General features: G+C 43.8%; 1 pseudogene; it reads right to left on the bottom strand.

Moving 5' to 3' along the window:
* Positions 1 to 13,539: 13,539 nt before the first annotated feature.
* On the bottom strand, positions 13,540 to 13,655 carry LOC142455647 (U2 spliceosomal RNA; annotated as a pseudogene).
* Between the last annotated feature and the right edge of the window lie 769 nt (positions 13,656 to 14,424).

The following is a 14,424-nucleotide window of genomic DNA, read 5'->3' as shown; positions in this document are numbered from 1 at the left end:
ACAAAATTGATAGAAAGCAGGTCTATAAATTAAGGGTGGCTTGGGGAAGCTCTGAGCTTGTTCTGGCTCTAATTTTCTGCTGAGACTACTAGAAGAAGTTTGTCCATTTTTATTGAGAATTTATTATACATAGAAGAGAGGTTCAAGGTGATGGCATCAAGTTGTGTTAGACATTGGCCCTGCCCTATGGGGTTAAGACTATAGCTGGGAAGATAGAAATGAGCAAGGATCAATAATACTCCACAGTAATGAGTAGTTTTTATGAGATTATCCTGGGGCTGTTCTTATCACTCCTCCAGCCTGTAAGATCCTCTTAGGAAATATATCTTTCTCATTTGCTGATATGTTCTCATTTCCCATTGTGCCTAGCATTGAATAGGTACCACACAAATATGTATTTATAGAAAGCATGAATGAATTCAGGGTCCCCACATCTCATATACTGGTCTCACTAAAATTCAGTTAACATATGTTGAAAACCTAGTCCAAATTAAAAATTATATTTTGGTGCTCTCATGGATATTTATTCTTCTCATAACAATGTGAGGCAAGTACTTTATGGAGGAAGAAATAAAACCTAGGGACTTAGAGTGACCAGACCAAGGTGCACATAGCGGGTTTGGGATAGAGAGAGAATTTGAATTCAGGTCTCCTGATTCCAAACTCAGTGCTCCTCCTAACACATTGCTTTGCTGTTTGCATTTCACCTGTTTTTTAAATTAACAATGGCAAATAATTGTTTTTATTGACAAATAATTTTCACATCATATAATTCAATTATTTAAACATATTATAAACAGTTGTACATTCATCACCAAAATCAATTTTAGAACGTTCCTTCTTTCTTGTGTTCATTAATTGCTCTCTACTTCCCCCAATCTCCCCTGTCTTAACCTTAGGAAACTATTATTCTAGTTACTGTCTCTATAGATTTACGTATCCTGGATTTCATAGAAAAAAACATACACAAACAAACCCAACAAAAACAACAAAACCAAAATAAAACAGAAAGAAACACACCTCAGTTGAAAAGAAAGCAGAAATCAATGAAAACTAGAACACATTTAAAATTAATGAAAAGGAAGAACAAGTAACGAGCTGTTCATTTTTAACCTAATTGCATCTGCATTTTCCAATGTCCTCTGTCTGCTAGCAAGGCTCCTGGTCAGTGGACAGAGGGGACTTCCCAGAGACTGCACTCATGTGGGGGCCCTGCGAGTGGATTTGGGGCTTTCATTGCCATCGCTATCCTTCTGCAAACCATCACCCGTTTGTCTTTGTCTTCCCCTCCTTTGTACTGCGATCTCTTCTCCCTCCTGCCTTTTCTGGGAAGGTGGGCTTCTTTCTCCTGGACCAGTGAATTCCACTCTTAGTTTTCTGGATCATCCAGAAAGGTCGCTGCCCCTTTGTTTCAGATTCTAAATAGGCATGCCAAATACATTGCCTCATGTTGGTAAGGGCCAAACAAATATCAGCAGAACCCAGCTCTGTTGCTCTCCGTTCACCAAAAATGCATTAATAAAGTTAATTAGCATTGACCTGAAAAAAACCCAACACTGAACAATAACCTCCTGGCATTAGGATCAAATGCAATGAAGCACAAGCAATAAAAACTCCATTACTGCTCCCCTCTGAGAGACTAGCACTGATCCTTGGGGCAGAGAGGGCGGGGGAGAGGCTCACATCTCTCCAGGATTCTCTGTGTGTTCTTTCTCGCTTTACTGTGGGACTCTGGGTTCCATCCGGAGAGTCCAGTGCAAGCAGGTGTGAAGGTGAGTCGTGTAGACCCCAAGTAAAATGACCTCTTAGTTAAATGTATCACTCCCAGATGTCAGAAGTAACGTAGTTGTAATCAATAGCTGCAGGGATGGGAGACAGCAGAGCTTTGAAGGGTAGTTGGTGGTTGTGTGTTCTTGTGTGAATTCTGACCCAGGGCAAGCCTTTATGACAGAGCCACACTGTCCGCAAGGGTTTCCTAGGTTGTAATGTTGACAGAGGCTGACCACCAAGTCTTTCCTCCCATGGATCAGCTGGTGGGCTTGAATCAGCCACCTTCTGCTTAACACCCCACTCACTGTAGTCCTGGCTGGATGAAAAGAGAGGGGTGGGACTTCCTGAGAACAGAGCAAAATCCTTCCAGGGTTCTCAATGGATACAATTTCCTTCTGCACAAATACCCAAACCCCACCACCCTGACATCCTTAAATGTGAGTATATTTGAGATAATGTTTCCTGTGAAGAACTACAGGCTCATGGGAGAAGCACTCCCTGGCTCATCTACTCCCCGTTCCCATCCCTGAAATGCTGTGTCTCCAGACAGACCTACATCCTCTGCAGACAAGCCCCTGACTTCTCTCTCTGCTGCCCATTCAGCTCCTTTATGGTGAGGGGTATTTTCCTGAGGCACAGATGGGGATCGGTTAGGAAGCCCTCGATTTCTCCCTGGAACTCCAGGCGCTGTGAAGCGAGGCTTCGTTCTTCTTTCAGTTGTGTCCTATCCTCGCTTACACTACACTTGCTGCTCTTTGGACTTCTTCCCTGAGGAAGCCTCCTCGGGTCACCATCCCTCGCTCCGAACCAGAATGAACTACTCCAGCAGCACGACTTAGCTCTCTTTGTATCATAAACCAAGGAGAGGACGTCTCAACATGTCACAAAGATATTTGTTGGCAGGACTCTCTCCTTCTGGGCTCTAGGCACTGGGAAGTTCCCACCCTTTGCTCTAGAGTTGATGTCAACTCATGGTGATCCCAGGTGTCTCAGAGAAGAACTGTGCTCCATGGAGAGTTCTGGCTATATTATTTACAGCAGATCCTTGGCCAGTCTTCTGTTGTGCCGCTCGGTGGATTTGAACCATCAATCTCTAGATTGTCAGCACAAACTACTTCTATTACTCTGTGACCCTCTTAAAAGCTATAGATATTAATATTATGATGGTAATATCACATATTGACTAGCCAATGGTTACATAACTTTAAATATACCAGTTCCTTGAATCCTTCAAGGTAGGTACTATTACTAGCGGATTGTTACAGAGAAGGGAATTGATGGAGTCACACTGTCAGTGGGGGACAGGGAGACCCAGACAACTGGACATCAAGGCTTTGGGGACTGCCATTGCACACCGGAGGTCTTCTGTCACATAGTAGGTCCTGAACAGTGTTGGCAGACCAAAGTAATAGGTACATGAGAGAAAATAGTGGTTTGATGAAGGAGAAAACCACTCTGGAGTGATGACCCTGCGGGAGAGGGCTGGGGACTAAACTTTGGGAGGATTGAGTGGGGTGCTTTTCCAGGACGATGACGGGCACCGGTGTGCCCCCTCTGTCTCAATCTTGACCAGCTGGCTGACCTTGAAAGAGGTGGCCTCCAGCAGGGCTGTCTCAGGGGTATGGGGCAACCCCTTCCTCCCATCCAAAAAATACCTCCCTCAGCTGCTTGATGGTGCCTGAAATTGTACCATTATCATCTAATTCCTTTAGCTCAGCCTGCAATTCCCCTGTTAAAATGCAAATACTCCTGGGAGAGGCAAGTTATTAAACTTTATTAGTCTTTGATATCCCATGGTGAAAATATTGATCAGACCCTTTTCCTTGGAGATGTCTTTGATAAGAGAGAAAGATGGAGATCATATAAAAGCCCTGGGCCCCAGGGAACAAGGTTACTTAGAAGGTGAGAGGTGGGGAAGCAGGGCGTCCGGGAGAAAGCATGGTGTTCTAACAAATAGGACTATAAATGGCCAGTAGCGGGTGGGTTTTGGTCCACAGGCTGAGGAGAAGGACGCAAGCTATGACATTGGAGGGACTGACTTCTGGTGGGGCAAAATGGGCCTCTCACTCACTATCACAGCCTTTGCCATCCTTGTCAACAGCACAAATAACTGCTGGGAGGGGAGTTCTGCTGCTGCAGTGTGGAAAAGAACAACGTGCTGACTCAGGGCAGTGTTCTGAAACCCTCGCTCAGCCCATTCCAGCTCAATTGGAAAGTTCCTGGGTGATGCTCAGTCCTAAAGAGCAGGGCTTCAAATGAATAGGTTAGAGATTCAAGCCCACCCACACCTACAAAGAAAAGCCGGGTGACCTCTGTCCAAGAATCAGTCACTGACAAACCTCAAAGCACCTATAAACTTCGACTGTGCGTGGATGGCGTCCCATGCTTCAGAATTGACTCGGGTAACTGCTCCTTGTCCTGGAGCCGCTGCTCTCTGTATGTGTTGGTGGTCTAGGCTGTACTTTTCTAGCCCCTCGGGGCTGGAGGTCACACCTTGGCTTCTGCCTTGAACCCATCACAGACACTCCGGGCAAGGATCCCTTTCTGTCCACTTACCGCCCAGCCTGTGGTGACAAATGGATTGTGAGAAAGGTATTTTTAAGTACACAACAGGGTTTCGAAAACACTATGATTTTAAGTGTTTTCAAAACACTGTGCTCTGTCTTCAGATTTATGGGGTGGACTTTATTACTTCAATAAAATATTTAAAACAAAAATAAGCAAGGAAGTCTGAGGTTTTCGTCTTCGATTTTGTTCGAGCCAGTCCCTACAGAACTCTCCCTCACCTCCCCTCACGCGTGCTCCCCAGAGCACCCAGCAGCTTGGGGCTGTTACATATTCCTGCTACTCAAGATTTAGGCACACCTGTCCTGGGATCTTTGTTTCTATTTAGTAATATATCTTACCACGAGATTGAAAGCAAGCTTGCATTCTATTCATACGGCATACATTCTTTGTTGTTGTTAAGCACCTTAGAATCAGTTCTGACTCAGTGTTATTACCTACAATAGAATGAAATACTGCCAAGTCATGCACCGTCTTCACCATTGTCTCCCTGCTGTTGCAACCACTGTGTCGATCTAGCTCATCAAGGTTCTTCTTTGTCAGTGACCTTCTACTTCACCAAGAACTATGTTCTCTTCAGGGACTGGTCCCTCCTGATAACATGATGAATATACATAAGATAAAGTCCTTGAGTCTAGGGGAAATTCTGGTATACTTCTTTGAAAACAGATTTTCATTTTCCTTCAGGCAGTCTGTGTTATATTCAGTATTCTTCATGGACACCAGGATCCAAAGGCACCAATTCTTTGGTCTTCTTCCACATGCATATCAGGAGATGAAAATGCCATGGCTTGGGACAAGCACGCCATAGTTCTCAATGTGACATCTTCATTTTATTTTTTTAAACACTTTAAAGGGGTCTTTTGCAGCAGATTTGCCCAAGATAATACATGATGTGATTTTATGACTTCTGTTTCTCTGCTTTCCATGAACATTGAGTGTGACGCTAAAGAAAATAAATGCTTCACAACTCCAATCTTAAAAAATAATAATGCCTATTGGTCATTTGTAAGATTTTGTTTCCTTTCACGTTGCGGTGTAATCCTTCTGGGGCGCCCTTTGTTAGTTCAAGGCCAGCAGGAAGTCGTTTTTGATCCTCGTGAGTGAGTCATGACTATGTGCTTCAAATGGATTTCAGCAAGCAAGGCTGTGACAGAAGCCCCCCTCTAGTCCAGATGCCACGTTCTTCTCTCTGGAATCCAGTTTCTCAGATTATTTGCTCAGCACACAGACTGAGTAAGCATGGTAAAAAGATACAACCCTGACACACACCTTCCCTGAATTTACGACATTCAGCATTCTCTCGCTCTGTTGGATGGCTTTCTCTGCATATGTGTACAGGTTCCATGTGAGCACACTTAAATATCCTGTAATCCCTATTCTTTGCATGTTACGTGTAATTTGTTATGATACACATAGTGGAATGCTCTTCACAGTCAATAAAACACAATGAACATCATTTGGCTGTTGTCTGCTTTCAGGCAAGGTCCACCTGGTGTCAGCATTAACATCCCTTGTCCCGTAGCCTACTCAGAATCTGCTTTGGATTTTTGACAGCTCCTTGTGAATGTGCTGCTGCAATGATTTTTGAATTATCTTCAGCAACATTTTACTTGCAGGTAACATTAATGATGTTGCTCAATAATGTCTGTATTCCTTGGGGAACCCTTCCTTGGGATGGGTGTAAATCGTGGGTCTCTTCCAGTTGGTTGTGCAGGTTGTGCAGGGAGTTCCAAATGTCTTTGCAGAGTCCAGGGAGCACTTCTAGTCTTGCTTCCCTTTATTGAAATGCCTCAATCGGCATTCCTTCAATTCTGGAACCTTGTTTTGCTCCAATGCTTCCAGTGCCACTTAGCTGTCTTCCTTTAATGGCATGGCTTCTTGATCCTTTGCTATCCCCTTAAATGGCTTAACCTCAGCCCATTCATTTGGGGACAGTGATTTTGGGTACTACTCCCATTTTCCTTGGTTTTATAATGGATGGGGTAAAATTTCCCAATGGAATCTTGGAGGGTAGCCTTATTACCCTTGAAAAATGAGTAGGTGGATGTTGTGTTAAGGGAAAAAAATCTCTGTGCAACTTTCTTGTCCCTTTTCTCATCATCACAGTTTTCAATATTCTTAAAAACTTCTTCATAATAAGGACTTTTTTATCTTTATCATTTGAGAGAATCTATCAAAAGTACCGCTGTGCAGTCCCAGAAAATATTCATGGTAGCATTTTGAGCTGATGTCTGTGTGCCTTGATTGAAACTGGCCCAGCAGATCCCCTCCGAAGTCACTTTCGAACCTTATTTTCAGAAACAACCCCAATGAAATTCAGGCAAGGGCATTACTGAGACAAGTGGTCTGAAGCCATCACAATCAGGAGACATGTTCCCACTTGTTTCTTTGGAATAAATCTGTGAATATGTTTACTGGTACCTAGAAGTAATGTGTTCTTTTACCATGGATTGGGTGACCGTTTATAGAAGTGTGTTCATCACTGCGGATACTTTATTTCCTCTTCCTGGTTGCAGTCCCCTCCGCGTCCATCTGCTCCTGCATCCCATTTCCCCCTCTGTTTCCTGTTTCCGTTCCTCCTGACTTTTGCCTTTGGGTCACGACTGCCCTTTGGATACCAAATAATTGATTGTTTTCAGGTGTCTGTACCTCGCTATAGGAGCCCTCGTGGCAAAGTGGTTACATGGTGGGCTGAGAACCACAAGGTCGGCGGTTGATCCTCAGAGGAAAGACGAGGCTCTCTATTCCCCTACAGAGTTACAGTCTCAGCAACTCCCAGGAGCAGTGCTTCCCTGCCCTCGCTTCGACCTGATGCAGTGAGTCAGCGATACCTCACGATTCTCTTTATAGACTGATGTGTTGTTTGACTTACAGCTGAGATATAGGTGTGCGTTCAGTTATAAACCTGAAGACTTTCTAAGGGCTTTAGTCTCTGGGGTTTCGCCAGTCTCCATCTTGACCGGTAAGTCTGTGTTCTTTTATGAGTTTGGTTTTGTTCCACGTTTTTCTCTCATTTTCCTGGATCTTCTAACGCGATCCCTTTCAGAGCGGTTGGGAGTGGGAGCTTTCTAGATCTCCTGGTCACCAGACTGGTGTTCACATGGTCCATTAGTCCATGAACTAATTACTCCCACATGTCTTTAGAGTTCCATCCATCTATCTTCTTTCCTCTGCATGAAGAGAGCCCAACAGGTGAAACTTCAATAGTTTCTCATGACCTTCTAAGACCCTGCTCACTTACTAAAGTAAGATGTAGGATGTTTTCTCCATTATGCCAATTGGTTTCAACGCACCCCCAAACTGTAGTGCAGAACATCATTTCCTTGAGGTGTTTAGTTATATCAAAGAAGGTTCTGGAAACATTGCCCCCTATATGTTCCACCACTTTCATTGGTGTTATTGCAGCAAAATGATGTACTTATATACAAACATCCTCTGCCAAGCCTATATAGTTGTGTAAATCTACTCAAAGACCATTGATATTACAGGAGAGTGTACATAACAGTATTTGCCTCTGCGGTCTTTACTCTAGACTTACTCTCGCTTTAGGCAACATGCTCATCTGACAACGGAGGGAAGTGGATTAAATAGTTTCTTCCAAAACTTAGATTCTGTGGAGTAGCTGATTTTAGTAGGCATTGAAAATCTGGACGCTCACTAAGAATCGGGATGATGGACAGGATTTTAGCCTTTCTCCTCAAAAATTTAATGAATTTCCCAAATGTGAAGGTCATAGGAACCTAGAGCAGGTGGCAGGTGGTAAATCTCTCTCTCCTCATTTCACACAAGGGGAGTGCCAGAGGGTCTGGGTCCTTTATAATTCACTCGATAGAGTCAAATAAATTTCACTTCCTTCCCACTGGGTTTTATTTTCTTGCTCTGAAAGCAAGACGGCTCTGGCACAGCGACTGGACCTCAAGAAGGCCTGGGAACAAGTCAGGTGGCAGCCTTCCAAGCCAATTTTTCATCCCCTTCATCTTCTCCCTCATTTCTTCCTTGGTCTGCCTACGATCTGTACCCTCCCGCAAGCACCACACTAGGCTCTCAGGTGGACCGTAGCCTCTGCCCTCTAAGAACTCACAGTGTAGTGGGAGAAAGGAGGGTGTGAATTAACAACTAGGGTCACCAGGCCTGATGATAAATATCAAAGTCATAGCTGGGTAGAGAATGAGGAGAACACCTCAAAATTTGACTGGATCCAAGATAGCTTCCCATTGGAGGCAGTCTTGGGGTTTAATCTTGAATGATAATGAATTCTCTATGCAGAATAGATATGACACAGTACTCAAGGCTGATGGAATTGTGTCGATTAAGGCTCTAAGCTGACAACATGTGATGTTCTTGCGATTGCAGTTTGGAATGAAGCCAGGCACATGGGATATTGTGTCACAAAATTAATCTGGAAACCTGGATGCGGGTAACCCCTAGAACAGTGGTTCCCCTCCTTCCTCAGGCCGTGACCCTTTCATACAGTTCCGCATGTTGTGGTGACCCCAGCCATAACATTATTTTCGTTGCTTCTTCATAATTATCATTTTGCTACTGTTATGAATTGGGTGACCCCCCCAAAGTGTTATTGAGCCACAGGTTGAGAGCCGCTGCTCCAGAAAGACCTTATAAGACAGGCTGGTGGATACACAGAAAACCTCAAGCAAGGGTGTGACCTGATCCTCTCTGTCTTTTCCCCAAATTTTCTGCTGTTCCCCAGAAGCTGCCCATGCACCAGGTCCTCCCCAGCTCTGCTTCATCCTCTGGCCCTACTTCCCATCACATCTGCCTCATCCTCTGGCCCATTCCTGAATAGGGATGCTATTCTAGCTTCACTTCTTGCCCTCCAAGAGGAGAACTTGCTAATCAAACTTGGTAATAGTCCAATAAGGGAATGTTCTTTTAACAGAATAAACCAAATGGAAAAGTACTCAATTCATTAGTGGACTCTCAGAAGTGAAATATTTTAGAGAATTTTTTTTGCAAGAGCAAGTTGCTCCATTCCATCAGTCTTTGAGTCACACCACATTTTAAAAGGGAACACAGTGAGTCGGCCAGCAATGGTGGCTACACTCCACAACCATACTGTCCACCAGAAGCCTGGAAATCAGAGCCAGTTCTGATGCACATGGCAGGCGCTCTTCAGCCTGTCCTGGCTATTACATTGAGTTTTCAGGTCTCCTACATTGCTCCTTCCTCCTACTACTACCTTTTCCACATCACTTGCCTATTATGCCTCCCTTTACCAATAGCAAGGAGCCCTGGTGGTACGGTGGTTATGTGTTGGGCTGCGATATGTATAGTCAGCAGTTCAAACAACCAGCAACTCTGAGGTAGAAAGATTGGGCTTCCCACTCCCATACACAGTTAAAGTCTTGGACACCCACGGCAGGTCCCTATGAGTCAGCCTTGATGGAATGGCAGTGAGTTAGATTTGGTTTGGGTGACCAATAACCACTATTTATCTCTTAGTTTCCATAAGTCCAGGAAACACCGACTGAAAGTGCGGTCCTTGGAGTGGCCAGAGGAAAGGGATCTGCCATTCAAATATCAGAGGATTTTAAATCTAATAACACTAGTCTCTTAGGCTGAGGTTTGTGCCTGGCTCTGGGGAGGGTTTGAGGGACAAGCATTTGCTTCAGCTCTGAGAAAGAGGGTATGTTGGGGAAGTGGCTAGATGAAAGGAAAAGATGGCCACTCACAGAGTTGAACATTTTTTCTGTGTGACCCCACTGCTGTGTTGGCAGAGGTCAGTCCTGAAGCAGTCTGGGAAGGCTACCCTGGAGGAACTGCATCTTAAACTGGGTTTAGAGTGGTGTGCAATGTGGGTTCACTCATGCATAGATGCATACTAGTAAGTCATTGGATTCCACCTGCGTACTAAGCTCAGTTCTGTACATTTTCTGTGAAAGAAGTCCTTTTTCTGTTACAGGTGTAATATGATGGTACTGAGAAGACGTGAGCTTTGGAACCAATTAAACGTGAGCTTTGGAACCAATTAGACGTGAACCAATTAGACTCAGGCAAATTCCACAAGGGGCTTCAAGCCATTGGTGAAATAATTCCATTATCTTTCCATAAACTTTTTGAAGCCTTCTCATATGATCCTCTAAACCTCAGCTTTCCTTTCTATAAGGTAGGAATGACAATAGTATCTACTTTAGGTAAACTGAAAGGAGCCCTGATAGAATAGTGGTTAAGCATTGGGCTATGATCACAAGATCCACAGTTTAAAACCACCAGCCTCCCCATGGGAAAAAGACAGGGCTTTCTAGTCCCATAATTATTTATACTCTGGGGAGCCCACGGCAGAGACAGTTTTGCCTTGTTCTATAAGTAGCCAGGAGTTGACATACCATCTATGGCAGTAAGGGTTCCTTTTTCAGTGTTCACTTACATCTTTACATTCAAAGATAGAAAATAAGTAGATAGATGAAAACTAATTTTCAAGGTGCTGAAACTGCTTACTAAAATGCTAGATTTTAACCCAACGGCTCTAACTCTTTTCCTGGATGGGCTTCTTACAGAGAGAACTTTCTTCTGTGTTGTAGGGATCCATTCACTAACGATCACTTCCTGAGCTGAGGAGGCTTCTCTGGGATCTGGTTTTGTTTACCCCTCTGGGTGTTCACGTTCTCCCTCCTACTCTTTGCTGTCACTGATTGTGGAAATCTCGCTCTTCATTCAACTGCTCAGAGACCATAACAAACGGAAACACGACTATCCAAGAGACCACTAGACCCGAAGATGGAAGGAGAATGGATTCCTTCGAATTGTGGAGTGGATGAAGACTGCTGGAAACACGTTGGTTTCCCGACGAAGAACAACCCGAGCTGTCTTGGAGGAAGTAAGCCAGAATACTCCTTAGAAGCAGGAATGGCAAGACTTTGGTTTGCTTTGGATGCGTCATCAAGAAAGACCAATTGGTAGAAAAGAATATCACGTTGAGTAGAATGGAGGGTCAGCAAAAATGCGGGGAAACCTCCACGAGGCCCTGCAACAGTAGGCTCACCATCACCAAAGATATCGAGGTTGGTGCAGGTCAGGGCAATGCAGTGTTCTGCTACACATACAGTCGCCGCGAGTTAGAGCCAATTATATAGCAACTCACAACAACCATACAGCTGTAGCCAGTCACCACGCCCGTCTCGGGAGACTGGACTTTCTGATGTAGCGCTACCATACTTACAGGGGTCACAAGAATGCAGTCCTTTGGATCCCTAAAAACATCCCTTTTTATGATCTCTGGTGCATGAAGTGAAACTAACTTATTGAAAAGTTACTTCCCAAGAACAAGTACATTATCTTAGTTATTCATCACCAAAACCCTTTGAGGCAAGGGCCATTAACCCCATTTTTATAGATGAAAAATGTACACTCTGGAAGATAAGTGAGTTTCCTAAGTTCACATTGATAATAGCAGAGCCAGGAGGCTCACTTACAGATCTGTCAATGGTACAGTCCTTAGCCATGAGATGATATGTCTGATTTGTAGTTCCAGAAATGCACTCATTCACAATAAATCCCTGGGAGAAGTTGGCGATTCTAAACAAATGCAAAGATAAAAAAATAGATGACTATTTTATTGCTAACCTGCATAGATAAATCCTTAGATATGCATCATTCCACCTGCTCACTTCCCAATGTGCCCACCCAAAGAGGTCTTCTATGGAAAATGAGCCATTAATAAGGATAATAAAAGAAAAGCCCCTAGTCTTGAGTTTTGCTTAGTGTTTTGGGTAGGAGTAGGTGAGAGGAGGAAGTTCCGCCACTTACATTGCGCCGAATTGCAATCCCCTTGAAATTGGTTGTTCCAACAGCTATTTCAGCCTCCTGGCTGCCCTTTAGCTCTGCCTTAGGCTGCCCACTTAAGAAATCACTTTATCATGCCTCCTTGTGATTGTATTTGCCCAAGGACTGAGCTCAAAGGTCCTTTTAAATTAAAAGGTTTTTTTTTAAAGACCTCTCAGTGCACCAGAACATTGGGGAGTAAGGGGGAGATTCCTAAAGGGGGGTTCTGGCTTCTGGATCGCAGGCTACTAGCTCTACTCCCTAGTTTCATAAGTGGGTCAAGGTCAAGGTCAGCTGTGCTAGCAGAAAAGGTCAAAGCCTAGTGCTATACTTGACTTGTGGGGGGTTAAATATGCAGCCTGGACTTATCTGAGATAGGATGCTGGGATGTTCTCCCTTTAGCGCTGTAGTGTTAATCTTATTTCCAGCCACAATTATGTCTTAAGACTTAGAATCTTGGAATTAGCCTCTGTGTGCAAGGAATCGCTTTTTGGAGAATCAACCTCAAAAAAGATGAAAAATGCTGTTAAACCTTCATTGTTTCCAAGAGGGAATTCAGGATGACAAAGAATGGAAGAGTCTTCACAATGTCTGGGAAACTGAAGAGGCTATAGTAGGTTGAATTATTGGGCATTTTTGTAATCCTATTATAATTATAAAAATTCTAAAGTCATGAGATTTACCTTGGCCAAACAGATGTTAAGTGATGTCATGCCAGACTTGAAATGCCCCTGACTAGGAGACTGCTTTCTGTCATCTCCATGAGAAAAATATGCCCAGTGAACACACCAATTGAGAAGGGCAAGAGACATGTGGACAGGGTCACCACAGTTAACTTCTATCGAAACAATGCTGCCCTGGTCAGCCGGAAGCTCACAGGTAAGAGATAAATGCTGTTTTAGTTAGTTTATTGTGCCAACCTGGCCGATAAACACATGTGGAGTTAATTGAAGGGCAGTGAGATAAATGGCTCAGTGAGCCTCACCTTTCGAGTTCTTGGATCTCTTGCTTTCTGATGGCCGGATTGGGTGCAGCTGCCTTAGCTAGTTCCCTGCTTCAGCTGGCAAGGTTCACTTCCTGCAAGGCATCCCTGAGTAGAAGCCACATGGACCTTCCCTGATGCCGCCCTGGGTGCTGTAGCAGCCGTGTGGAGAACCCTGTCAGGGCTGAGGTGCTTACATAATTTGCCGACTCGGCTTTCCTCCTGCAGTCGGCACTATTATGTTTGTTTTGTGAGATGGAGGAAATTGTGGATTGGTGTCAGACATATGGGTTAATGTTGTGCTTGTGGGCTTGGGCAGCACTGGGTTGGGATGTTTTCTTGATGTGCACTTAACCTTTCTATAAAATTCTCTCTTATACATGAGTTTCTGATGTACCCAGATTAACACAAATGCTTATAATCATTTGCCATTGGTGTATTGTGATTGTTAACATAGAATAATTTAGGCCCTAACTAACCAATATAAGGACTTAATTATTTGAACTGATAAGAACAGATACTACACATGATCTTAGCCAAAAGGCTGAGAAGTGATAGGATTTATTTATTTGGATGAAATCCTCTCTTCACAAATTTCTCCCTCCCTCATAAAGTTTTGATAGGTGGCACAGGGGTTTCCAGTGGACTGCTAACAGCAAGGTCAGCAGTTCAAAGCTACACACTGATTTGCGAGAGAAGGAGTTTTTGTTTTAATCTGAGTTGACTAGAGAAACAAATCCAGTGACACTCACATATCTATAAGGAAGAGATTTATGTTAAGAAGTGATTATCTATCATGAAGAGTCCCAGTCTTGTCTAATTCTGATCCATAAATCTGATACTAGTCCATAAATTCCTCTCAAATTCAAGCAGCAACACATAATGACACAGAATGGAGGGAAATCACAGGTTGGTGGGTGTAGAGTCTGGTGGATCCAAGGTTGGTGGAAATATGGCAGGGCTCAGGCAATTCCTAGGGTCAATGGCAGAGTGAGAGGGGGAGGGTCCCAGAGTCCTCCTTCTGAGAAGGTCACACCCCCAAGGACACAACATCAGGTTGTGATACCTGATTGACAAGTTTGACTCCACCTCTAGCCAGGAGTGTCGAGTTGACATAAAATTATCTACTACCACAGTTTCTACTCCGTAAAGAGTGACAGTACAATTCCCCCTTGATGCGTTTGAATGATTTAACTGTTCAATTCTATAACATGTGGATTGTGTGCTAATAAAACTGTTATAGAGGGAAAAAAAGAATAAAGTTACATGCCTGCATTAAAAAAAAAGTAAGAAAGAAACTCACAGGAGCAGTTCAACCCTGTACT

The sequence above is a fragment of the Tenrec ecaudatus genome, chromosome 8 (assembly GCF_050624435.1).
Source record: "Tenrec ecaudatus isolate mTenEca1 chromosome 8, mTenEca1.hap1, whole genome shotgun sequence".
NCBI classification, from domain to species: Eukaryota; Metazoa; Chordata; class Mammalia; order Afrosoricida; family Tenrecidae; genus Tenrec; species Tenrec ecaudatus.
Note: the sequence above shows the minus strand (reverse complement) of the source record. Positions and strands in the feature narration are given on the sequence as shown.